Below are 25,792 nucleotides of genomic sequence, written 5' to 3' on the forward strand. Positions count from 1 at the left end.
CTAGCAATTAGATGAGTTTCTGAAACATTTGGGGCAAAAAATATGGAAAGAGTCCACTCATTCAAAAGATTCCAGTAATTTTTCACAGAACCGTGAGTATATTGCACTGCTTCACTGACCTAAACATTTAATTTATTAGACTCAAGTGTGCATATTTGTTTGTATATATGTTCAGTTATAGATAGATAGATAGATAGATAGATAGATAGATAGATAGATAGATAGATAGATAGATAGATAGATAGATAGATAGATAGATAGATAGATAGATAGATAGATAGATAGATAGATAGATAGATAGATAGATAGATAGATATTTAATATAGTCGGCAGGATAGGTAGATAGATATTTAGTATAGTTGGCAGGATAGATAGATAGTGTGGTGGATTGCCGGCATTTTACTCCGGCCCTCACCCCCAGGCCGCCAGGAGGAGCCCTCCGGACAGCATGATCGTGCCCTGAGTTCCAGCAGGGCTTCATGGACTTTGTAGTTTGTATACACAGCCCTGGATACCTGGGGGGCCACCGGGAGTCGCTGTAGGGGGGTTAGTGGGCTCTTATGTGCCCTATAACCCGGGAGTACGTCATGGTCACATGACAGGAAGGAACGACGTGCTCCCGGGGTGAAGAAAAGAACTGTTTACCCTGACCCGGAAGGAATACGGACTTGTGGGTATTGGAACAGAGGCACCTCCGGGTCAGGGTGTATAAAAGGACTGTGGGAAAGCCCAGACACTGAGCTGAGCTGGGAGGTAGGGTGGCAAAGTGTCTGGGCGAGGAGGATTGGTTTATTGAGAGAGAATTGTGTAGTGTATGAATAGTGTGGTGTGGGGAGTGCTTTGTGCACGTTATAACAAAATAAATACCATTTATACTTTTACCTGGTGTTCAGAGTGGAACCTGAGGGTTCAAGAGGTGGACTACGCCTCTATCTGTTACAATAGATAGATAGATAGATAGATAGATAGATAGATAGATAGATAGATAGATAGATAGATAGATAGATAGATAGTATAGTCGGGAGGATAGATAGATTGATTGATTGATTGATTGATTGGTTGATCCCTGTACTGATAGTTATGTCAACCACAGTTTGCCCTTGTTAGGTGATTAAATAGTTAGTTGGCCACAGCTTAAGTAAATCCCAAGATTGGCACACATGTGCCAGTGGATCACTAGGTACCCAACCAGTAAAGTATCTAGTAGTGTCAAGCAAGTAAAAAGTATTTTTCAAAAAAGGAAATGATATGGGCATCAAACAGAAAAATGGTAAAATGTGAGCTTTACTTTCTCTGTGTCAGCGTCACGTACCTGCTTCATGCGTTTGTCCTTTATACCGTACGTTTACCAGATGTGTTACTTGGCCTCACCTGGGGAATTTCCTAAGACAGTGAGCCTTGATTATAGAGGTGTCACTTAATCAGATGTTTCAGAATTACTGTGTAAATAATTGAGTAATTTTCTGTATGCAATATTTTTTTGTTGTTTACTAGGCGCTATTATTATTATTATTAATTATGTTAGTGCCTCACTCTGCAATATGCTAGATATAACTGGCCACGAATAAGACATTCCTGCCGCAGATCACTTTTCCTAGTGACTGACCTTGGCTTTACTCAGTGATCACTGCAAAGCAGAATTTTACAGCAAAGTGTATTCTTTTGAATAGAAACAGGTAATTAGTAGGGGTAATGGGAATTTTGAGTATAATTATAATTCACCCTGTAGCACATTTTGTAAAAATGGAAGCTTTACTCAGATCGGAATGTAACATTGTGATCTGTAATCTCGTATGTTACAACGTTTTGGAGGGTTTAGATCAAAAGCAATCTACACTGAATCATGGTTTTCTGTAACTTATTGCATACAGCATTGACGTTTACAGGCCGCACATGCAAAGAAGTGAATGTTTTAATAGAGGCGCATGATTATGACAAAATTAATATTTGACATTTATTTATTTATTTCAAATTTTATTGTAATCATTCCATACAAATAGCTTAATTTTTACAAAAAATAGGATAGAAAACAAATCAATCCCCACCCCTGACGGACTAAAACTTAAAGCTTGTAAACATACATAAATTGATAAGTTTAATAGTTCGGATAAAGATGAATGGAGTAATGAAAGAAATACGAAGAGAATTACTTCCTCGGTGCTTTAAGAGCTTATTCTAAAATATTATTGATCAGATCCTGCCAGGTTTTGAAGAAGTTCTGCACAGATCCTCTAAGTGAGAATTAGATTTTTTCCAATTTCAGATAATATAAAATATCGGTTACCCACTGACTTAAAAGAGGAGAGTTAGGATTCTTCCAGTTGAGCCAAATAAGTCTGCGTGCCAATAGTGTAGTGAAGGCCATCACAGTTTGTTTGTCCTTCTGCACTTTAAGCCCATCTGGAAGAACACCAAACACAGCTGTTACTGGGTTAGGAGGGAGTGTGACATGAAGGCTGTCTGAGAGGCACTTAAAAATTTTTGTCCAGAATGATGTTAATAATTGACGATTATTGCCTTTGATATTATATTGATTATTAATTTCAATTAACAGTACTGTCTTGCCAACTACATATCCTGTATTATTTTACACACAGTACAGCAGTGCTCCGCAACCGGTGTGCCACGGCACACTGGTGTGCCTTGAGCCGATACAGGTGTGACACGGTCAAATAAGACAATTTTCTAACTAAATAATATTTCAACGGTCCTCCTTAGAAACACAATAACGAGAATACGTGCAATGAAATATTCGCGTAAATAGCCTTTTAAAGGTTTCATAATTTTATGTGTCATTTCTCTGAAATAATAAATCCCATTGCCTGGCGCCTGTCGCCTACGACGTAGGCCCTACGTAGTCGCCAGACAACTCCGTAGTATGCTTTGATCGGCAGATCGCTCCGTGCCCTCACCTAGATTCAATTCAAGCCGACGTATTAGTCGTGCTACGTCGCATTCACTCGTCTTGCGACAGTAGTTATCATTCATTACTATTAGTTGTGTTGCTGAATTGTGTATGGTTAACGTTCTTCGTGTGATTCATATTTAGTTTTATACTCCTTTAAATATGGATATATTTTTACGTGGAAAAGATTCGTCTTCACGTACAGATGATGAAGAACCCAGCACAAGTGTTGCAAAAAAAAAACCCAAAGAAGATTGTGAAAAGGAAGTACAACGAAGACTACATTCGATATGAATTCTCGTGGTGTGGTGACGAAACGGCTCCAAAGCCACAATGCATCATTTGCGGCAATCAGCTATCAAACGAGGCAATGGAACCCAGTAAACTAAATCGCCATCTAAATTCAAACCATCCCAGTTACGCCAAAAAAGACAAACAACTCTTGTATTAATTAAAAATGATAAGCGGTCATGCTTAAAAGATCTTGACCAAGAACTTCGGGTTGCGCAGTCAAATATTGAGCCGAATATAAAACTTTTGTGTTCATTGAAACAAGCGCAGGTATCACATTAATCAGTCATTATAATAATTATTAAGATTGCATAAAAGTTAATATAGTATAGTTTTTATGTATGTATACTTATAATAAATGTATACTTATAATAAAAAATGTATTGTAAAATTTGTGTATTAAATTAATATCTATATATCAGTGGCGTAGCTGGAGATCATGTTGCCCGGGGCGGTGAAAAATTTGACGCCCCAAAGCTGAAAGAATTTTTTTTTTTTTTTGCGCCTCCTCAAGGAACAAAAAAAAAGAAAGTACCGTAGTTTGGACGCCCCTAAATAGCTGACGCTCGGAGCGGAATACCCCCCCCCCCCCCCAAACCCACCGCTATAGCTACGCCACTGCTATATATTTTAGCTTTTGACGTGCCGCGGAATTCTAGGAAGAACTTTGGTGTGTCGTAGGTTAGAAAAGGTTGCGGAGCACTGCAGTACAGTACAATCATCATTGTGCAGGGAAGCACTTACAAAAAATTAATATGAAATTGTTAAATGTTAGATTAGCTGAAAAGTTAAAAATGTAGCATTTAATAGTTTTCTTTTTTATTTGTTACTCTAAAGATACAACACACTTACAAAATTGCTGTTTTCTAATACAGTAAATTACTGATATAAAAAAATGTATATAATAAAATTGAAGCATGACATAAACCTGCGGTGGGTTGGCACCCTGCCCAGGATTGGTTCCTGCCTTGTGCCCTGTGTTGGCTGGGATTGGCTCCAGCAAAACCCCGTGACCCCGTGTTCGGATTCAGCGGGTTGGATAGATGGATGGATGACATAAACATTCCATTTTTTTCCCAAAATTAATGTTCCTTATTAAAAAACAGCCATCACCACCACTCACTTTTCAAAAATGTTAAACATGGGAATTTAAATTGGGGTTCTGTCATATTAAGAAAACAAATGTTGCATGTGTATTTAAAAATGAAATCCAAAATGACAGTAACTTAACATGAAGTTCTTGTAAATGCGACCCAATAGTTCTGGTGTACAAGTATATGAAAGCATTAACTGTAACAGAAAACTTGAGAAGTATTTCTATAATAAGACACTGTTACAGGCTGCTGCCAGACTCCATCCTTGTGGAAAGTGTTGTAATGAAGGGCCCACTCATTTTAAGGAGCAGCATTGCACGCATGTGCTTTTCAGCGTATATTCCTCATCAATATAATAACCCATTATGCTCAAGTGTGCTTCCATAGTTCCACGATAAATTGGTCATGGTTGCATAAAGCTCTACATGTTTCAGATCCATTTGGAGTTTTGTCTGACATCTACAATAAAGTGAATGCAACGTCGTTGCAGGAGGTGATGACTTCTCCTACCCAGACTGTTGATCACTTTTTATGACCTCGTTGCACACAGTTTTAATCGAAGCCTTGTCTTTTGGTAAATAAAACCCAATGACTTGTGTTATCTGATTTTACTTTCGATAGCCTGCTGTATTTATATATATAGATGCGTTACCGTAAAGAAGTCATTAATGGTTATAAGTGTTGCAGACCTCACATTCTGGGAACTTTGCGCTACTTGGTTAGCTTTTATGCACCCTAACAAGCGTAAGGATCTGGGCGACTTTGACAAGGGCCAAATTGTGATGGCTGCACCAGTGGGTCAGAGCCTCTCCAAACCAGCAGATCTTGGTGGGGTGTTCCTGGTATGCAGTGGTTGGTGCCTACCAAAATTGGTCCAAAGAAGGCTTGTCCGTCTGGTCTGATCCCATGGAAGATCTAGTGTAGCTAAGATTGCTGTCTGTAGCGCCTGGAACCACTTGCGCCAATGTAAGGACATAATTCACACACAGTGCAGTGTGGGGAGGAAGCAGGGTGATGAGTGGAGTGGCAACAGTTATGTCTGTAGTTTAGTAATGTTCAGTAAAGTTCAGTAGTCTTTGGCCTGCATCAAGAAAAGTGGCGTGTTTTCTTCCCCTTCAGGGTGCTGCTGTCCATGAGAGAAAGGAGTCAGAACACACAATGCATTGCAGCTTTGCTGCGTAGCCACAGACGGGTCAGAGTGTCCATGTTGCTCCTTCTCCATCACCAAAAGGGCCTACAGTGGGCACATGAGGGTCAGAACTGGCCCATGGAGCAGTGGAAGAATGTGGCCTAGTCTGATGAATATTTGCTTTTAGATTTTCTTATAGATCATGTGGATGGCAGGGTGCATGTGTGTTGTTTACTTGGGGAAGAGATGGCAGCAGGTTGCACTGTGGGAAGTAGGCACACCGGCAGAGGCAGTATACTACTCTGGGCAATATTCTGCTGGAAAACCTTTGGTTCTGGCCTTCCAGTGGATGTTACTTTGACACGTACCACCTACCTAAAGATTGTAGCAGACCACATACACTCCTTCATGACAATGGAACTCCCTGATGGCACTGACCTCTTTCAGCAGAATGATGCACCCTGCCACACTGCCAATTTTGTTCAGGAATAGTTTGGCAAACATGACATGAGTTCATGGTGTTGATTTGGCCTTCAAACACCGCAGATCCCAATCTGATCGAGCATCTGTGGGATGTGCCGGAAAAACAAGTCTGATCCGTGGTAGTCCTGCCTCAAAGCTTACAGGACTTAATAAATCTGTTGGTAACGTCTTGGTGTCAAACACCTCAGGACATCTTCAGAGGAGTTCAGAGCTGTTTTGGCAGCATGAGGGCGGCCTGCACAATATTAGGCAGGTGGTTGTAATGTGATGGATGACCGGTTTAAAATAAATACTAACTGACTGTATAAATCAACACCTAAAATGTACAATTTACAACACAGACCCCCATAAATCGTGTTTCAGTATGGAAATAACTAACTCCTGACTCACCAGTGGAAGAAAACCCTCAACTATCATATATACCATTCAACTCATCTTAATGTCTAGTTATGCAGGACATTAAGTAAATATTTTATGTTTTTCGTCCATTTGACCTGAAAAATCCTCCTTTTTAAGAAATTATTGGACCATATTTTGTGCAGGAAATTACACCTTTATGAGAAAGAATAAATCCACAGCTGCGGTGGGTTGGCGCCCTGCCCGGGATTGGTTTCTGCCTTGTGCCCTGTGTTGGCTGGGATTGGCTCCAGCAGACCCCCGTGACCCTGTGTTCGGATTCAGCGGGTTGGAAAATGGATGGATGGATTCTTTACTGGTGGTCATAGCCCTCTAAGAGCTTCTCCCAGAAGGTTAAAAATGACAACATAATCATGTGGGGTATCGTCTTAGACTCATTCAAGAACACTGGTTAGGAATGTGCAGCTATTGTTGACCCTTCTAAGGACCTCTAGGGTGAAAAATGACAGATTTCTTTTACTGTTGATAGTATTTATTAAACATTTTAATCGGAGCACACATTTTAATATTTGAAATATCTGATTCAACAATTCTTGTTTATTGTGTAGTTCTGCTTCATTATGTAAATCATTACATTACTTTTAAGCACCCAGAATTAATGTGGCTTAAGTTCATTTAGACTTTTATTCTGTATAAAAAGCAATCAATCAAAAAGACTGAATTGATAAAGTGACCTTTATATAAATACACCACGTAAAATAAAGATTACATAAATTGTGTTGTAGCATTGCTGGCCATGAAAGGTACTTTTCAAAAAAGGTTGGTTTTGCAAAGAACCTTATGATAGCATTCGGTTTATGAGGAACTATAAATAAAAAATAGATAGATATGTGAAAGGTACTATATGATAGATAGATAGATAGATAGATAGATAGATAGATAGATAGATAGATAGATAGATAGATAGATAGATAGATAGATAGATAGATAGATAGATAGATAGATAGATAGATAGATAAGAATTTAGCATAATTGGCAGGATTAGATAGATAGATAGATAGATAGATAGATAGATAGATAGATAGATAGATAGATAGATAGATAGATAGATAGATAGATAGATAGATAGATATGTGAAAGGCACTATATTATAGATAGATAGATAGATAGATAGATAGATAGATAGATAGATAGATAGATAGATAGATAGATAAGAATTTAGCATAATTGGCAGGATTAGATAGATAGATAGATAGATAGATAGATAGATAGATAGATAGATAGATAGATAGATAGATAGATAGATATGTGAAAGGCACTATATGATAGATAGATAGATAGATAGATAGATAGATAGATAGATAGATAGATAGATAGATAGATAGATAGATAGATAGATAGATAGATAAGAATTTAGCATAATTGGCAGGATTAGATAGATAGATAGATAGATAGATAGATAGATAGATAGATAGATAGATAGATAGATAGATATGTGAAAGGCACTATATTATAGATAGATAGATAGATAGATAGATAGATAGATAGATAGATAGATAGATAGATAGATAGATAGATAGATAGATAGATAGATAGATAGATAGATAAGAATTTAGCATAATTGGCAGGATTAGATAGATAGATAGATAGATAGATAGATAGATAGATAGATAGATAGATAGATAGATAGATATGTGAAAGGCACTATATGATAGATAGATAGATAGATAGATAGATAGATAGATAGATAGATAGATAGATAGATAGATAGATAAGAATTTAGCATAATTGGCAGGATTAGATAGATAGATAGATAGATAGATAGATAGATAGATAGATAGATAGATAGATAGATAGATAGATAGATAGATAGATAGATAGATAGATAGATACTTTATTAATTCCAAGGGGAAATTCATAATAAATGAGTGAGCAGCTGTGTATTTTAAGACCCAATGCTTTAGCCATTAGGTCACACTGTCTGCTGATAGAAAGTACAGTCAGTCAGTCAGTCAGTCAGTCAGTCAGTCAGTCAGTCAGTCAGTCAGTCATTATCCAACAGGGTTACGGGGGTCTGCTGAATTAATTTTAAAATCTTGTTGCTAGTTTTTAAATCTTTACATGGGTTTGCTCCTGCCTATTTATCTGAACTGTGTGTTTTACACCAGCCATCTAGCGTGCTTAGATCTTCTGGTCAGTTGTCTCTTGCTGTCCTTCGTACCAAGTGTAAAACTAAGGGGGACAGACGGCTTGTGCAGCTGCTGCTCCTCGCCTGTGGAACTCTTTACCTCATCACATAAAGGAATCGTCTACAATTGAACTGTTTAAAACGAGATTAAAGACTCATTTCTATTCACTTGCATTCTGTGACCTTCAGTAATACTGATGGTTTCCTCATTGTGATTATGTAACATTACCATCCATCCATTATCCAACCCGCTATATCCTAACTACAGGGTCACGGGGGTCTGCTGGAGCCAATCCCAGCCAACAGTGAGTGGTTGCAAGGCAGGAAACAAATCCAAGGCAGGGCGCCAGCCCACCGCAGTGTAACATTACTTCTATTTATTATTTATTTTATTTATGTTCATTTATTTTATTTCTATTTATGTTTTTTTATGTTAATTTTATGTTTTTCCTTCTTTTATTGTAAATCACTTTGGCCACAGCATTCCTATGTTGTTTTAAATGTGCTATATAAATAAAGTTGACATTGACACACACCAAGCACAATTTAGGATCGCCAATCCACCAAACCTGCATGTCTTTGTACTGTGGGAGGAAACCCACGCAGACACGGGGAGAACATGCAAACTCCACGCAGGGAGGACCTGGGAAGTGAACCACAGGTCACCTAACTGCGAGGCAGCAGCGCTACCACTGCACCACCGTGCCGCCCTAGAAAGTACAATATAAAGCAGATCTTCATAAAATCAAGAATATAATTCTTCATTATGATTGAAAAACTCAGTTCATAAGGATTGTCTCTTATTTATTTGTTGCACTGTCCTTCAAAAATGGAGATCTTTTGTTTTTTTTCTTTGTTTTTGTAGCTATACTTTGTTTTCAAGGTGACTTTTAGATTTATTGTTTTACTTGAGCAATACTTTTTATTTTTTTAATTTTATTGATTTTATTGTAATCGTTCCATACAAATAGATCAATTTTTGCAAAAAAAAAAATAGGATTGAAAACAAATCAACCCCCACCCCTGAGAAAGGGAGCATGGCCAACGGACTAAAACTTAAAAATAGTAAAAATAAATAAATTGATGAGTTTATTAGGCGGCTACAGATAAATGGAGAGGAAAAGGAAATGGGGAGAGAATCTACTTCCTCAGTGCTTTAAGAGCATATTCTAAAATATTATTAATTAGATCCTGCCAGGTTTTGAAAAACCTGAGCAATGAGCAATACGTATTAAGAAGCTCCAAGTCTCAAATGTCTCATTCAGGAGACTCGAACTGCTCATTGGCTTCCGGGATGGCCACCTTACTTTAATAAAATGCTCATTTGCTAAATCAAACCTGCTGTATTTACCGTGAAGCTTGAATGCTTGCCACTGAAAAAGCCGAGACCATAAAATTTAGCAGACCCAAAATGGTCAGAGAAAAGAATGATTAATGCCTTCTACTTAAGCTTAGCGCCACCCGCTCTGCTCTGGATTTGCTCTCAAGTTTCTGTCATACAAGTTAAAAATAACAAACGAACCACAATTCAGTTTTATTTGCAAGCACCTCACAGGAAGAGTGAGTCACTTACCCGTGATTACCGGATTTTGGCATATGTTGTTTTTTTAATTTCTACCTAAATGCAGATGACTCAAGTTGTCAGCTAGCAGAGTGACCGGAGGTGGATAAAAACTTCAAGCTCAGGATAAACGACTGTTTTTTTTTTACCCTGCTGATTAGGTCTAATGTTTAATAATTTATGTGGTGAAAAGTGAATTCTTACCTTATTTGTTTATTTGTAATGAGCCTACCACATGAGTTTCTTTTCTGACAAATTTATACAGATGTTGTGATTTTCTGCAGTTTGGCGTGGGCCGAGCCGCGCTTCCTCACTTTTTCCTTTTGCTCTGCAGTAAATGACAAAATAAGCTGCAGACTCTTGCAAAGTGGTGCGGCCACCTTCCTCTCCCAAAACCCATGGACTGCTGGGCAGGCTGCCCTGCTTTCCTTGGCTTTGTTCACTTAAGCTGGGCATGATTGTCTGAAATAACTGTGTGCTGCAACCTCAGATATCGACTTTCAGAAGAACGATGAGCTATCTGAAAGCAAATCTTTCTTTCAAAGTCATTTACAATTTTATTTCTTTTTATTATACAGTGCATCCGGAAAGTATTCACAGCGCATCACTTTTTCCACATTTTGTTATGTCACAGCCTTATTCCAAAATGGATTAAATTCATTTTTTTCCTCAGAATTCTACACACAACATCCCATAATGACAACATGAAAAAAGTTTACTTGAGATTTTTGCAAATTTATTAAAAATAAAAAAATTGAGAAATCACATGTACATAAGTATTCACAGCCTTTGCCATTAAGCTCAAAATTGAGCTCAGGTGCATCCTGTTTCCCCTGATCATCCTTGAGATGTTTCTGCAGCTTCATTGGAGTCCACCTTGTGGTAAATTCAGTTGACTGGACATGATTTGGAAAGGCACACACCTGTCTATATAAGGTCCCACAGTTGACAGTTCATGTCAGAGCACAAACCAAGCATGAAGTCAAAGGAACTATCTGTAGACCTCAGAGACAGGATTGTCTCGAGGCACATACCTGGGGAAGGTTACAGAAAAATTTCTGCTGCTTTGAAGGTCCCAATGAGCACAGTGGCCTCCATCATCCGTAAGTGGAAGAAGTTCGAAACCACCAGGACTCTTCCTAGAGCTGGCCGGCCATCTAAACTGAGTGATCAGGGGAGAAGGGCCTTAGTCAAGGAAGTGACCAAGAACCCGATGGTCACTCTGTCAGAGCTCCAGAGGTCCTCTGTGGAGAGAGGAGAACCTTCCAGAAGGACAACCATCTCTGCAGCAATCCACCAATCAGGCCTGTATGGTAGAGTGGCCAGACGGAAGCCACTCCTTAGTAAAAGGCACATGGCAGCCCGCTTGGAGTTTGCCAAAAGGCACCTGAAGGACTCTCAGACCATGAGAAAGAAAATTCTCTGGTCTGATGAGACAAAGATTGAACTCTTTGGTGTGAATGCCAGGCGTTACGTTTGGAGGAAACCAGGCACCGCTCATCACCAGGCCAATACCATCCCTACAGTGAAGCATGGTGGTGGCAGCATCATGCTGTGGGATGTTTTTCAGTGGTAGGAACTGGGAGACTAGTCAGGATAAAGGGAAAGATGACTGCAGCAATGTACAGAGACATCCTGGAAAACCTGCTCCAGAGCTCTCTTGACCTCAGACTGGGGCGACGGTTCATCTTTCAGCAGGACAACGACCCTAAGCACACAGCCAAGATATCAAAGGAGTGGCTTCAGGACAACTCTGTGAATGTCCTTGAGTGGCCCAGCCAGAGCCCAGACTTGAATCCGATTGAACATCTCTGGAGAGATCTTAAAATGGCTGTGCACCGACGCTTCCCATCCAACCTGATGGAGCTTGAGAGGTGCTGCAAAGAGGAATGGGCGAAACTGGCCAAGGATAGGTGTGCCAAGCTTGTGGCATCATATTCAACAAGACTTGAGGCTGGAATTGCTGCCAAAGGGGCATCGACAAAGTATTGAGCAAAGACTGTGAATACTTATGTACATGGGATTTCTCAGTTTTTTTATTTTTAATAAATTTGCAAAAATCTCAAGTAAACTTTTTTCACGTTGTCATTATGGGGTGTTGTGTGCAGAATTCTGAGGAAAAAAATGAATTTATTCCATTTTGGAATAAGGCTGTAACATAACAAAAGGTGGAAAAAGTGATGCGCCGTGAATACTTTCCGGATGCACTGTATAAATCAGGGGTTCTCAAAGTCGGTCCTCGGGGCTCACTGTGACTTCAGGTTGTTTGCTTCAACCAGATTCATAATCAGTGACAACTGATAACGCTGATCTCAATTAATTAGCTGGTACTTTTTTCTCTTCTCTTATTCTACATTAAGAAAGCACAGAGGTCTGATTTTTACATTTATAAGACATTAGCCATCCCCTGCGGCTTCGCCCACGTATTAGTGAAACAGGACAGTGAGAAGGGCCCGGCCCAGCTCTCTACTTACCTGACATCACTCTTCCCCTTCCCCTCGGCCTGCAGCCTCTGTTTTGGATTAGTGCGAATATATCACTCCTGCAAGCAACTATAATTCATAGCGCAATGAGAGAAGTCGCAAAATCAACCAGAATATTCAAGCAAATTATAGGAAAAAAAGACCTAAATCTGTTAAATAGTTCTCTCATTCGCTAACTAAGTGGAGTTAAGGTTACGCCCCAAGGCAGACGTGTGAGTGAGGAGGGCCCCGCAGCCCGATGAGTCTCTCTCGGATTCGCGCTAATAAATCGGTACCACAAGCGAACTATAATTCTTAGCGCGATGAGAGAAGACGCAAAATCAACGGAATGTTCAAGCAAATTATAGAAAAAAAACCCAATCTAAATCCATTAAGTAGTTCTCTCGTGAAAAGCGGACAGACATACAAACGGGACTAAAAAACTATAGGAAACTTCACGCTTGAACCACAAAATTTTTAAAATCGTTTCTTAGCGAGCAACTATGGGCCAAGAGTAACCTACATTCCAAATTTCAACTCCCAAGTCCTCACGGTCTGGGAGATTTCGTGATGAGTGTGTCAGTGGTATTTGGCTTTTATATATTGTGGAAAGCAGCCCAGACACAGACAGGTAGACATGGTTTAATCACCCAACACACGTTTATTTACACTATTTACAATAAGTGAAACACACGCAACTCCAAAACTCCCCCAAACTCCAGGCCTCACAATGCCTTTTGCCTCTCTTCTTCAGGCCGCCTCCTTTCCTCTCCTCCAAGACCTTGTCTCGTCCACCTGACTCCAGCCATCGTGCTCCAGGTGCCTCCCGATTAGCTTCTGCCGGCACTCCCCAGTGTGGAAGCTTCCCTGGTCTTCTTCCCCCCAGCACTTCCGGGTGTGGCGAAAGTGCTGAGGGCCAGGGCTCCTCAGGCATCGGGGCGCCCCCTGGCGGTGACCACAGGCCCTTATAGGATTGAGCTTCCAAGCTCAGTTCCCGTGGTCCCCAGAGCAACCAGGGTGGTCGCCCCCTCGTGGTCTGGAGGAGGTGTGAGCCCTACTCCGGTCCTCCCAGGCATCCCGGCTAGGTACCACCCCCAGCCGCCTGTGACAATATATAGATTTAGAAATAGTTCCATTTTTGCTATAGATTCAAATGCTTAACTCAACTTTTGTTGCTTTCATTATATTTTGCCCTTTCTCTGTGCAGTTTGCTCCCTTCATTGTATCTTAATAATGACAATTAAAAACAAGCAGAGCGGACAGCCAGGCAAACAACACTGAATCATGAAAGGCTGAAACGACTTGAGCGTTAGACCACTAATTAGAACATAATGGGTTAATTAAACAATTAGAACACCCGGAAAAAATACAATGAAAATCAAGATGAAAATATTGTTAAAAAAGAAAAAGAAAATACATTATTTCCATACAGTTATGTCCATAAATATTTGGACAGAGACAACTTTTTTCTAATTTTGGTTCTGTACATTACCACAATGAATTTTAAATGAAACAACTCAGATGCAGTTGAAGTGCAGACTTTCAGCTTTAATTCAGTGGGGTGAACAAAACGATTGCATAAAAATGTGAGGCAACTAAAGCATTTTTTGAACACAATCCCTTCATTTCAGGGGCTCAAAAGTAATTGGACAGTTGACTCAAAGACTATTTCATGGGCAGGTGTGGTCAAGTCCGTCGTTACGTCATTATCAATTAAGCAGATAAAAGGCCTGGAGTTGATTTGAGGTGTGGTACTTGCATGTGGAAGATTTTGCTGTGAACAGACAACATCGGTCAAAGGAGCTCTCCATGCAGGTGAAAGAAGCCATCCTTAAGCTGCAAAAACAGAAAAAACCCATCGGAGAAATTGCTCCAATATTACGAGTGGCAAAATCTACAGTTTGGTACATCCTGAGAAAGAAAGCAAGCACTGGTGAACTCAGCAACGCAAAAAGACCTGGACGTCCACGGAAGACAACAGTGGTGGATGATCGCAGAATCATTTCCATGGTGAAGAGAAACCCCTTCACAACAGCCAACCAAGTGAACAACACTCTCCAGGGGGTAGGCATATCGATATCCAAGTCTACCATAAAGAGAAGACTGCATGAAAGTAAATACAGAGGGTGCACTGCAAGGTGCAAGCCACTCATAAGCCTCAAGAATAGAAAGGCGAGATAGGACTTTGCTAAAGAACATCTAAAAAAGCCAGCACAGTTCTGGAAAAACATTCTTTGGACATATGTAACCAAGATCAACCTCTACCAGAATGATGGCAAGAAAAAAGTATGGAGAAGGCGTGGAACAGCTCATTATACAAAGCATAGCACATCATCTGTAAAACACGGTGGAGGCAATGTGATGGCTTGGGCGTGCATGGCTGCCAGTGGCACTGGGACACTAGTGTTTATTGATGATGTGACACAGGACAGAAGCAGCCGAATGAATTCTGAGGTGTTCAGAGACATACTGTCTGCTCAAATCCAGCTAAATACAGCAGTCAAATTGATTGGGCGACATTTCATGATACAGATGGACAATGACCCAAAACATACAGCCAAAGCAACCCAGAAGTTTATTAAAGCAAAGAAGTGGAAAATTCTTGAATGGCCAAGTCAGTCACCTGGGGCCTCATGTATAAACGGTGCGTACGAACGTTTCCTCGCTCAAATCGCGATGTATAAAACCTAAACTTGGTGTAAAGCCACGCACATTTCCACGGTAACTCATACCTTGGCGTACGCAATTTCTCCGCTCGGTTTTGCAGACTGGCGGCACCCAGCGTCAAAGCAGTGCTACTGTTCCTGCGTGGACACCCTTTTCTTTCTTAGCTCCACATTCCTGACACGGCTTTATAAATACACTGAAACTAACTGCATATTGGTTATTAATGTAATGCATCTGATTGTAATTAACCTGCAGCAATATAATGGTCCAGGGAATAGCCATAGTATACCAAATACCATAACTGCTTTAGCGTTGTAACTCTCACTGCATCTTCTTCTTCTTTCAGCTGCTCCCGTTAAGGGTTGCCACTGAAGATCATCTTTTTCCATATTACTCTCACTGCACCACTCGGAGTATTTATATCACTGTATCTGAGTGAGGAATCACAGCAGCAGCTGATCGGAAAGAGAAATATTGGTATACAGCATGAAGCAGACGCTGCCTGAGCCACGGCAAAATGCTTCAGAGACTTCCCAGTACGGACTTCGCGGTTTAGAAAAGGTTTCATCCCAAGAACTCTTAATGTACTCAATCAGTCCATCAAGTGCTCCTTGTAGAAATGTTTGGACTTATAAGTACAATTACCCCACTGTAAACTTGCATTACAGTTATAATATTGCACAACCTGCACCACTTTATAAAGCGCATGTTTACATATGATGACGGTATTCATTTTTAAGATGAAATGCAGCAAAATATGTTGATTATATTATACAGATAAAACTTTAACTTCATTTAAATAACCTGTATTGTTAATAATTAAACATGTCAGGACACGGTGCCGCAGCGCTAGCTAGTTCAGGGATTGTTCCTGCATTGCGTTGTATTCTTGCACTGACGTGACACTGGAAAGATAGACGGATAGAATAATTAAACATGTACTACAAAGATATTTCAATGTTCCTTAAAAGTTTTGAAGAATCGGCATTTTAAGCTTACAAATGGCTTCACGTCTATATAGCTGATTGTGTGGCGATTGGGTTTTTGGAGAAAGAAAAGTAAGGACAGGAATTGGAGGTTAGTACATTTGAAAGAGACAGTACTGCTGTGATAAATTATTTAATTGAAGGTCGCGCATGGCGCCGCAAGCCTCTTGCATGAGACATGAACAATCACTGCACTACCGTGTTCCCATGTTTAATAACATGCTTTCATTCCTATCATCATGAAAAAGATATCACGTATACATCTCAGGATTTTAATTATTCAGAGAGCTATAATATCACGAATGTAATGGATTATGTGTCCTGTCAGAGAAAGAGAAAGCCCGTTTAAGAAGCACGTAGTGATTCACACACAGAGCACATAGAAGATCAAATACAGAACAAAGCATTTAATGTGCCACTTTAGTTACAATGGGATTTGAGAAACTAGTAAATGAAACGATTTTAAGATGAAGTTTATGATGTTCTACTTTAATGGCAAAATAAACTACGTGATTAAAGTGGAAATTTCGAGATTAAAGTTGACATTTCGTGCTTTTTTTCCCATCTGTGTGCCTATTTTTTTTGTCTGTACCCTAATAAGCTTTCATATGACTCTCAGACGGTGGGCTACGACTCGCCTTTTCACAGCGACTTTGATATGTGATTTCTTTTTTATTTCGGGCACTGTGTGACTTTGTGAACTTGAGCCTTCGAGTTTCTTTGACACTCTGTCACTCGATCAGCTTCCTTTTGTTGATTATATCACTGTTTAAACCAACAAATAGTACGTATTTCCTTTGCCTCCACTTGGTATTTGCTGAAATTCTAATATTTCCCCCGTGCTTTATCCATTGTCTTTTCTCAGAAGGCTATTTATATTGATTTGCATATTCAAAGAGGCATAATTCTGGTAGGAGTTGGGGCGGGACAGCAGGCACGTGCACGTGCGTTACTTTTCACGCTGATCGGGATTTATGTAGTGGAAGAACGTGAAAGTTTGCGTACGTACAGATTCCTGCATCTGGATTTTTCTGTGCGTACGCACAATCCCGCTTTTGTGCTTACGCCATGTTATAGTGTGAGTTCTACGCACGGCGTTATACATGAGGCCCCAGGTCTTAACCCAATTGAGCAGGCATTTCACTTGTTGAAGACTAAACTTCAGACAGAAAGGCCCACAAACAAACAGCAACTGAAAGCCACTGCAGTAAAGGCCTGGCAGAGCATTAAAAAGGAGGAAACCCAACATCTGGTGATGTCCAGGAGTTCAAGACTTCAGGCTGTCATTGCCAGCAAAGGGTTTTCAACCAAGTATTAGAAATGAACATTTTATTTCCAGTTATTTAATTTGTCCAATTACTTTTGAGCCCCTAAAATGAAGGGATTGTGTTCAAAAAATGCTTTAGCTGCCTCACATTTTTATGCAATCGTTTTGTTCACCCCACTGAATTAAAGCTGAAAGTCTGCACTTCAACTGCATCTGAGTTGTTTCATTTAAAATTCATTGTGGTAACGTACAGAACCAAAATTAGAAAAAAGTTGTCTCTGTCCAAATATTTATGGACCTAACTGTATATCTGCTTAGTACATTGTAATATTTTTTTTAACCAAACTTATTTTTCTAATTTCTATATTGTTCCCAAAACACAGAATCTGGGAAATAATACTTAATTAGCCCAAGAATCAAATTATAAACAGAAGCTGGTTGGAACAAAAACCTGCAGCCACAGGGGGTCCCCAGGACCGACTTTGAGGACCCCTGATATAAATATATGCGAGTACTCGGATGCTGAGGAGAGACCTTATCTGATTTGGGTTCTACAGAACATGCATTAATTGAAGAGCACAGTCTAGTTATGTTATTTAATTAGTTACTTTTATTCCAAATAGTTTACAAATCACAGTGCACTTATTTCCAAATTACTGTTGTAAAAGGACACAAAGAGCACAAACAAAGTTATGGAGTTCTACCTTGGTAACCCTGTATAATTCGACAGTTTGTGTTGATTAAACTTGCAGTTAGCTGCAGTGATGTCTGCACAGACTTCGTAACTTGTTTGCCGGTTTATGAAGGAGGATGATGGGAAGGGGCGTGTCCAGGAGGACGGACACTGGTGATGACATACAATGATGGTAGGGCTGTCAATCAGCTGAGGCAGGTAATTATATTTACTAGAGCCTGTAAGCTGTCTCCCATGCACATGATACTGTGCAAAATTAAATGTATTGTTTTGGGTCAGATAGAGTTTAAACATCATCATGTTAACGGGATTAGCATCATTTGTATGCATACAAGTAGTACATTTCACAGTGAACTCTGTTCCAAACTTCTTTAAGGAATTGTCAGTATATTTCCACAACTGGAGCACTGACTCAAAATCAGAGTCAAAGCAAACTTTATTGTCATCTCAACTATATACAAGTATACAGACAGATGAAATTGCGAAGCTAAGGGTCCACAGTGTAACAACATGAAGTGCAAATAAAAAATTAAAATTAGAATTAAATTTTAAATTTAAAATTAAAATGAAGATTTAAAATTAAAACACAAACAAGACAAGACATTGTGCAAAGACAAGACAAAGAAGTAGCAGCAATATTGGCGTGTAGTAAGCAATATGAACATTGATGCAATGTATGGTATTATACAATCTAAATACATAAATAAAGTCAATAAATATGTAATATAATAAGTAAATAATAGATATAGATAATACAGAAATTATCAGTGTATGCTAATAGTTGTTTAAGACATGTGTGGACAATGACAGGTCAGAATGTTTCACAGCAGAAGGATATCAAGAATGTCAAAATCCTTAAAGGTCAGTATGAGATCTTCAGTTCTTTTGTACCTGCACAATCATCTTTACAGGACATTGACTCGCATGTATAAAAGTTCTGTTTTTAGAGGTGGTTGAGGCCGTGTGGAAGATCCCAGGGGGCAGCCTGGTGTTAAGGAGTCTGACAGCTTGGGGGTAAAAACTCTCCTGCAGCCTGGCAGATCTGGCTCTGATACTGCAGTATCTTCTCTTGTTTGGCAGAAGGGTGAAAAGTCCATGTGAGGGGTGTAAGGGGTCCTGCTCAATGCTGACATTGCGCTTGTAAAATATGTCCTGTAGTGAAGGAAGAGGCACCCCAATAATGTTCTCTGCTGTCTTCACTATCCTTTGCAGGCGCTTGCGGTTGGATATGTTGCAGTTGCAATACCAGACAGTGATGCAGCTGGTCAGGACACTCTCAATGGTGCCTCTGTAAAACATGGTGAGGATGGAAGGGGGAAGACTTGCTCGCTTCAGCCACCTCAGGAAGTGTAGTCTCTGCTGGGCTTTCTTGATTAGTGATGAGGTGTTATGCATCCATGTAATATCTTCAGTTATGTGCACACCGAGGAACTTGGTACTCCTAACAGTCTCCACATCTAAACCGTTGATGCTGCGTAGGATGTGGGCAGGATGTGATTTTCTGAAGTCCACAATAATCTCTTTTGTCTTGTCGACACTGAGAGATAGATTGTTATCTTCACACCATGCAGACAGCCGTTCCACCTGATCTCTGTATGCTGTTTCTGTTTGACTGACAAGTTGGCTGACATGCTAGTAACTCCTGCCTGTAGAGTTAGTGCTGTTATGTTCTTCTTGTAATATGGAGTCAAACTGCTTATGGTATCCCAAATGTGGATTCAGAAGTAGTTAATACACCTTAAGCAGACACACTCTTTACAAGAACTCCACACAGTGAGGTCAGAAACCAAGCATCCTATTGAGCCTTTTAATCTTTGCTTGACGTCGTTATTGAAGGGTCCGATAGATAGATAGATAGATAGATAGATAGATAGATAGATAGATAGATAGATAGATAGATAGATAGATAGATAGATAGATAGATAGATAGATAGATAGATAGATAGATAGATAGATAGATACTTTATTAATCCCAAGGGGAAATTCACAAATTCGCAAATTCACTACAACACCAATGTCTTTCTGACACGTTTTATGTTCTTGCCCCTAACCACATATTGGCAATTTTACATAATATTTGTAAAGATTTACCTTTATTTATGCTAAACTACATTTTAATAGTAATAATAATAATACTTTTTTTTAATTGTAGCTGCGTTTTTCCAAAATTACCAAAGTTCAGCAGCTCTAACTTGAAAAATGGGATTCAACAAAAGCCTGACGCACCAAAATGATTCCACAGACAAAATATCTTCGTTTTTTAAAGTTTTAGTTAAAAAATCAAAGTAAAACAGTTAACTCAAAAAATAAAATTAAAATAGCAAAAAAAAAAGAAAGTTCTTGTTAAGAAAAGCTCTGTTCAAAGCTTAAGTCTTGTTACATTTCAAATCGTTACAAATCACTGTGACGATGCAGGTTTTCTCCACGCTCCCAACGTCCTTATCGGAGCCCTAAACCCAACACTGTCAGTAATGTCACCGAGATGAGCTGACAAATGAGGACAAATCTCACATGAAGCCAGGGGATATATCCAAAAAGTGCCAAAGGGATTTTATTTAAAACAACAAACAGTGTCCAAAGTACAGTGCATCAGGTTCAATAAGTCCATCAAAACAAGTGTTCAGGGGGATAGAAATCAAATAAATAAATCCTTTAAAATACGAGGTTAAAAACGCAGTAGTTAAAATGCAGTCTCATTCTTTCTCATTACTCTCCGGCCCACCTCCATCTCTCTTTCTCCCCGGCTCACCCATTGTTCCCTCAGCCGGTGGAGACCCAACAGCCACGAGCTCCTTCGGCCAACCTCCATCTTGGCCTCCTTATGGACGTCACTGCCAGACTGTCCGAGGTCGGCTCTCCTCCCTTCATCTTACGCGCTCCTGCAGTCGCTCCTCAGATCCCTCAGGAGGACACCTACCCTGCTCACCCCACTCACTAGAACTTTCAGTTGGGCGAACTAACCCTAGAGCGCCACCAACTAACGCTCCTTCGCGGGGCCCCAGCTCATTCGGCTTCCTCTTTTCCGGTGGCCAGCTCCTCCTGCTTAGACTGCCTTTCCCGTTCTTTAACCTCTCTCTCCTCCCTTCATCCTTCCCTTTATCTCTCCCTCCACTCTGGTGTCGACACGTATATATAAACCCCGGCACTCCTCAATCACACATCGCAGGAAGCCAATGAGGCAATCGAGAACGACTGCACCCACACATGCAGGTGCGACTCGATCCAACTACCTTATTAACTCCCCGCGGTCGTGCAATCGCGCCCACGGAAAATGGCACGGCTATACAGATTTAAAACCCGGCCTTTTTTATTGGAAGCCGCAGACCTGCTATACCACAATCACTTCAAAAAAAACTTTCTGAACCACTTCAAAATGACGGTCAGAAAACTGTACGCCTATCCCATTTCTGATTACTGGGACCAGTTCTAAACAACAACTGAAACAATTATCACACTGTGTCTCAGTTATAGCAAGAAAGTTCTATCTCTTACTAACGTATAGGGGGAAAAGACTATACCATTGCCTGTGACTATGAAAGAAATTTATATTCTATTCAAATTCAGCAAACACTAATATGAGTTTAACTCAAAGCTTTAACTTTCTAAGATTGGCTCTTACACTAATTAACATAAATGAAAAGCAACAACATCTGTCCATCAGCTCATTGCAGAACCACAGGCAGATTTTAGGAAAGGAGTCAGACCAGTGTAAAATGAAGACACAACAAAGCATAAAGGGTTGGGGTTTTCCGGCCCCGTATACTGTAAATAGAAAATAGTTTGTCAGAATAATTGTTCAAAACAATATGCATCAGACAGCAATATGGCGGAATGGGGGAGTCTTTATGGAGAGGGACCGGAAATGAAAGTAAAGGCTGCTGGGAAGGTACCAAGATGGATGCTGGGGTGTTGACGTCATCAGGGGTCGACAGAGGGAATGCGGAAGTGATATTGCGTGGTTAGTTACTTGAGGTGGCTTCATGCCGGTGGTGTTTCCTTCTTTCTGCCGAAAACAAAGAGAGAGAGGTTAGTACTCCGCCATTCCCTTCAGGCCTGTGGTTTCACGTAACAGTTTGGGTCCTTCCGCGGCTCCCTAAGCACGCGTGCATGACACCAGCCAGACACAGTCAAGAGTCCTGGAGACCTCGGCCAACAAGCTGCCTCGCCCTACTGGCCATTCTACAGCTGAGTCAGTGCTGGGCCGGCCAATCAGATGAAAGGACCTTTCTACCTGATGATTCCAGTGCTCCTTTATCTGAGATGACTTCTCCATAGGCAGGCGCCACTGAGCCCAGAACACCAGACACAACTCCACAAGATACAGTTCTAGGTTAAAATAAAGTTATCTGTTACATAATGGAACCTTTACAGGCTTTAAACTCAGTCCAACACTGTGCCACAATATAGTTGTAACTGCCCCGTCTCCTTCCACGCCTCCTTGTCGAGTGTTGTCTTTGGCTTCTCAACTCCAAATTTCTTGAATGAGGCAGAGTAGTTCCATTTATATGGGACCTGGGAGTACTTCTGGTAGCTTGGCATAAAAGGGACTCTGCTCTGTTGGGCCCTTAAGCAAGACCCTTAACCTGCAATTGCTGAGCGCTTTGAGTAGTGAGAAAAGCGCTATATAAATGCAAAGAATAATTATTATTAAGAATTATTGGCATTGCCCGAAATCTGCACAAACCAGGATGGTTCTCTCCCCACAGTGCCCCCTTCTGCACTACACATCCCAGGCAACCCTGCAGGTATCCAAGCTGGAGCCAACCTAAAAGGATTCTGCCATCCCTCCCACTGGTTGATGAATTGCTCTTGATAGTGTATGATCCCCCAGTGCATCCATTATCTTTTCCATCAGAGTGATTCAAGAACCAAACCCAATCCCTGCCAAGTTGCAGTTCGTTCCGTGGTGAATTTCCATTACGATCTCCTGGGCTGTGTGAAATATATGCATCCATCCCAGTCAGGATGCCCATCCATCCACTATGGTATTCACAAAAATCAGATCCCATTTTTTGACAAGTTATTGCAGAAAAACAGGTATTTCCAAATGCTTCACATGCATTTTTCTTGGCCCTGTTCCAAAAAGATAAGTTTTGCCTCTGTATCTGGCTTTTTGTTCCTTCTTTATCAAACTTGTTTAATCCAGATGGGGTGATGGGAATCAGGGCCTATGGCGGTAGCCTAAAATGGGGCATTAGTCAGTCACAGTGTATACTCTTGCACACACCCATACAGGTTCCAGTAATTAAGTATATGAAGCGTACAGTGATCTCTGAAAAATATTCCTTCAAGATTAGTGTTTAATATATAACTAGCAGAACTACCCAGCAGTTACCATGGGTACAGCGTAGACCAGTGTTTCCCAAACTCGGTCCTGTGACCCCTGTGACTGCAGGTTTTTGTTCCAATCAGATTCCTAATCAGTGACAACACCTGATAGCACTGATCTCATTTCATTAGCTGATATTATTTTTCTTTTATTCGTCATTCAGAAAAGCACAGCAGCATGATTTTTACATTTATAAGACATTTAGAAATATTTCTGTTATTGCTCACAGGTGGCGCCGTGGCAGTGCTGCTGCTTTGCAGTAAGGAGATTGTGGGTTCGCTTCCCAGGTCCTCCCTGTGTGGAGAGCACTTTGAGTAGTGAGAAAAGCGCTATATAAATGTAAAGAATTATTATTATTATTGTAGATTTAAATGCTTAACTGTATTTGGTTGATTTCATTATATTTTGCCCTTTCTCTGTGCAGTTTTTCCCCTTTGTTGTATCTTATTAATGACAATTAGATAGATAGATAGATAGATAGATAGATAGATAGATAGATAGATAGACAGGGCACTATATAACAGATAGATAGATAGATAGATAGATAGATAGATAGATAGATAGATAGATAGATAGATAGATAGATAGATAGATAGATAGATAGATAGATAGATAGATAGATAGATAGATAGATAGATAGATAGATAGAGAGGGCACTATATGATAGATAGATAGATAGATAGATAGATAGATAGATAGATAGATAGATAGATAGATAGATAGATAGATAGATAGATAGATAGATAGATACTTTCTTCATCCCAAGGGGCAATTCACATACTCCAGCAGCAGCATACTGATAAAAAACAATATTAAATTAAAGAGTGATAACAATGCAGGTATTACAGACAATATCTTTGTATAATGTTAACGTTTCCCCCCCCCCCCCGGTGGAATTGAAGAGTCACATAGTGTGATGGAGGAACGATCTCCTCAGTCTGTCAGTGGATCAGGACGGTGACAGCAGTCTGTCGCTGAAGCTGCTCCTCTGTCTGGAGATGATCCTGTTCAGTGGATGCAGTGGATTCTCCATGATTGACAGGAGTCTGCTCAGCGCCCGTCGCTCTGCCATGGATGTCAAACTGTCCAGCTCCGTGCCTACAATAGAGCAGAGCAGACACACTGGCAAATAACACTGAATAGTGAAAGGCTGCAAGTACATTAGCGTCAGACCCACTAATTAGTAAATAATGTATTAATTAAATAATTAAAACACCTGGAAAAGTAGAATGAAAATCAAAAATGAAAATATTGTTAAAAAAAACCAAAAACATTATTCCCATATATCTGCTTAGTACATTTTAATATACTGTATATATACAGTATATATATATTTTTTTTTACCAAACTTAGTTTTCTAATTTCTTTATTGTTCCCAAAACACAGAACCTGGGAAATAACACATCACTTAATTAGCCCAGGAGTCCAATTAAAAACAGAAGCTGGTGGGAACAAAAACCTGCAGCCACAGGGGGTCCCCAGGAGAGAGGTTGGGAAACACTGGTGTAGATTAACAGTATGCTATAGGCACAGAACAATCAGTAACATGAAACAATTACAAGATTGCAACATTACAAAATAAGAGAGAAAAGTTGGAATTTCAATTGTGAATTAAACATGGACACCAAAATGGTATCTGGAAGAGCCGCCGGTACAAATCCTGTTACTGCCAGAAGGGATCCTTCTCCATTGGGACCTTGAGCTAGGCCCTTAACCTTAAAATTGCTCCATGGGCACTGAACAAAGGCTGACCCTGCACTCTGACCTCCAAAGGACAATTTCCCCTCGGGGCTAATCAAAGTATATATATATATATATATATATATATATATATATACTGTATATATAAAAGATTCTTAAAGACTGATTTAACAAGACGGAGTTCCAGAGAATCATAGCCACAAAACTTGATAAACGTATACCTAAAATTGCAATAGTGAGAAGGTCCGTTTCAGAAGATTTCAGAAGCTCCAGTGTGTATGAATTAACAGCTGTCAGCCATTGCACAGGGAGCCAGTGTATACATTTTTAAAGTCAGTGAGTCGTCCCTCTGGCAGCTGCATTTTGGACCCCTTGCAGTTTGTTAATTCTTTACGAAGGAACATCATTTTGTAATTAATTGTGGTAATATAACCAAGAGTTGATGACAATATCCATATGGTAAAATGTAGAGTTTAGAAAGGAGTCCAAGTAGTTAACTGTAAGACACATCAAAAAAGAAAAATAGCAGGAAGCTGGGTTTACCACATTAGACGTCTGACTAAATGCCACCAGGGAGACAGGATCAGGTCCAGAAAGTCCAGCTGTATTTAGTGTTCTTCGGGCCGTTTAGGGGATTGTTATGGGAAGCCGTGTCCAAGTCAGCTTTGAGGTCAGGAA

General features: G+C 40.1%; 1 protein-coding gene across 5 annotated transcripts in view; it reads left to right on the forward strand.

Annotated features, from left to right (window-relative positions):
* wipf1a (WAS/WASL interacting protein family, member 1a) overlaps window positions 1-25,792 on the forward strand; it is a 234,492-nt gene that overhangs the window by 88,161 nt on the left and 120,539 nt on the right. The gene's annotated exons all lie outside the window — the stretch shown is intronic.

This window comes from Erpetoichthys calabaricus, chromosome 8, assembly GCF_900747795.2.
Source record: "Erpetoichthys calabaricus chromosome 8, fErpCal1.3, whole genome shotgun sequence".
Taxonomy (NCBI): Eukaryota; Metazoa; Chordata; class Cladistia; order Polypteriformes; family Polypteridae; genus Erpetoichthys; species Erpetoichthys calabaricus.